This window comes from Condylura cristata, unplaced genomic scaffold (genome assembly GCF_000260355.1).
Source record: "Condylura cristata isolate star-nosed mole 26May11 unplaced genomic scaffold, ConCri1.0 scaffold00014, whole genome shotgun sequence".
In the NCBI taxonomy this organism is placed as follows: Eukaryota; Metazoa; Chordata; class Mammalia; order Eulipotyphla; family Talpidae; genus Condylura; species Condylura cristata.
This window is the reverse complement of record NW_004567115.1, coordinates 11,788,711-11,791,617: the sequence shown is the minus strand read 5'-3', so window position 1 is coordinate 11,791,617 and position 2,907 is coordinate 11,788,711.

Genomic DNA, 2,907 nt, shown 5'->3' with positions numbered 1-2,907 from the left:
ACTTATTATGATGCAATCACTCAGAGGAAGCTCACAGAAAATTTATTAACTCAGTAGAGAAAAGTCTCCTGCCAGGTGCTTAGCTGAGTTATTAATATTGGCAATGAGTGCTGAATTGATGATCAGTAGAAAAACTTCATTCGTTTTAAAATTTGATTTCCCTTTCCTAATGAAAGAACTGTTCATACTATATTTCACTATATAAAAGTATGTTGAAGCTGTACTTTCATTTTAATATCTGTTCTAATGAAAACCTGATATGTCTTCATTAGCTCTGGGGTATTTGAGCCTTGCTTTTGTAATATGTGAGTCTGAAATCAGAAACTACATGTTTAATATTTGCTCAAAAATCATTGTTGTCATTATTTGTGCTTTCATTTGGCTTAATGTCCATCATAAATGACTGTTATCCACAATAGTCAATATCATGTATTGGTTTCAATGAGTTTTTCTGTGCTGCTTGGGACTGAGTCATAAAGGCTGCAGCCATAGGTAAGCAGCCCCAGGATTCAGCTCAGCCATCTCCCCATTGCCATGTTTGACCGAGAGGAAATTCTGGTCATTTCCTCCCTGGTCTTGTCCATAAAGGCAGCCAAGTCCAGGGTAGGCAGAGAATTGGGGTCAAAGCTAATGAGGACACTAGAGGAGTTTAGGTTTTCAGAGAAAGAAGGGCTGCCTCCTTCAATTCCTCTGCCCTCACAGTAGTCAAGGCCTGAGAGAGGCCCGATGAAACTGGATAGATTTGAGAGATGTGGCAACTCCCTCCCAATGTTCTCCCCACCTCAGCCCGGGGCAGAATCTCAAGGCCATTCAAATCCTGATGTTCATTTGTGACCATGGAGGTGTGGAGTGTTGGGGGTGAGAATCTCATGGAAAAATACTGGGGACATTTTATCTATCTATTATAACATGTGGACATTACTCCTGCCTCTCACATTGGTTACAGAACCACATAGATGATCTCATTGTCCCAGTTTTCCTGGTGTAGCTGGAATTCATAGGAATATTTCATTATCTATAAAATAGCCAAAGGCTTTCTGTCAGTTACCTCCTAGCTTAAAATGATATGATTCAGTAATTCAAGGTGGGGATGCAGAAGTTTTTCTGTCATTTTCTCTCCCTCTCGGGAAGGAAAAGCACCTGAGAACAGACAGGGCCTATGGCGGCCTGGAGAGCCAGAGGCAGCTGTGGTGAGGCAGGAGCTGAGAGGAGCTCGGCACTCAGCTTTGCTCTGTTACTTCAAGGTCATCTTCACCAAACTGCATCAGATGTTTCTGTGAATCTGAGTTGCAGGTCTGATTTCCAATTTTTCCAATAACTTCCTAACTCTGAGAGCTCTCCAAAAGCTTATTTCAAAATACCATAAACCTTTGCTTTCTTTCAGCAAGAACTCTGACATGGTATCATTTTTATCAGCAAAAGTGATAACAACAGTAACAATAATTAAGAATGTGTTTGCCATAGAAATTTTTAAGATTTTTGCCTTTTACTTATGAATCTATGAATTCCACAGCCCCTTTGTTATGTTCTGTCTCTCTCTATGTCTCGTTCTTGCCCACCTCTCTCTTTTTCTCAACTGTCCCTCATCATTGTGAGGAAAAGGAAAACAACAGAGAGTTGTTTAGAACTAAGGAAGCCAGCATTTTAAACTTATTTTTTAACTCTTTCTATAGTAGCTGACTAGAAGTTTAGAGAAAAGAGTCTGAGAAAAACTTCACTCATACCATCATTTTCCAAAGAAACTGGAGTTCACAGAGTTGATTCCTCCGTAAGCACATCCCTACTCACCAGCCTGCTGCATTCACATACCCTGCTCTACAAAGTGGGCTTTCTGTGGCTCAGCTCTGATCCACCTTTCCAGCCGTTTTCCTAGATATGTCCCATCAGGTACACTTACGTTTCCCAATTGAAATTCCTTTCCATTGCTTCTTCTTCTGCTACATTTTTCTCCTCCCATGGCACTGAATATAGTGAAAGAAATTTCCTGTTCCCTCACTTCAATTTCATTCATCCCTCAAAATCCAAGTCAAATGCAGTTATCTTCCACAGCCCATCTGTGACGCCTCCAGATTTCCTGGGAAAATCACATCTCTTCCTTCAACCCATTCCAGGCCCAGTACTGGATAGATTCAGAGCGAAAGTGTATAAAGGCCTCTTTGAAACTTCAATTTCAGCTTCTCTAGAGACTGGCTGTCCATTGAGTTAATGTCTTAAAATCTAGCTTCCCAAAGAACTCTTGGTGTATGCTGTGACCCCAACTGCTAAGGCATGCCCTATAGCATCATAAGTATGGAACTACCGAGCAGAATTTTACATTATGACTCTTGTCCTGGGCTTTCCAGTGTGAGAGCCCACAAAAGCCTTCCATCGATAGCAGGCAGGTATATTATCTTGGCACCCAGGCAAAGCAGAAAGAAAATCTACTATTATCCAGTCTGTCTCGGTTGCAGCAAAGAAAAGGGTACTCACCACTTCACAAGTTACTGAATATTCCATGTTCAACTTTCTCACCCAAGGCTTTAGATTCTGTTAACCCCAGGATGGAGGCACTAGCAATTCGTAGTGATAAACCAAGTTATCCACTGTAGCCTCATTTGATTTTTTTCCTTCCTTTGTGCTTCAAAGAAAGGAGAATATATTGGCAGTATTACCAATATCCAAGGGGACCACAACCAGCTCTCTTGGCCTGTGCTCCATCAACAGCAGCAACAACAAATAGAATAAAAATAAAAGGTATGTGGAAACAAATGTACACTTTTTAAAAATTGGTCAGCAATTCATGATTTTCAACTATAAGATGGGAAAATGAGATAAAGTGATGAGCAGTGCAAACATTGCTAAACTATTATAAAAGAGAGAAGGAGGTAAAGGGGGAAGGGAGAAAGGAGAAGGAAGGAAAGAAAGAAG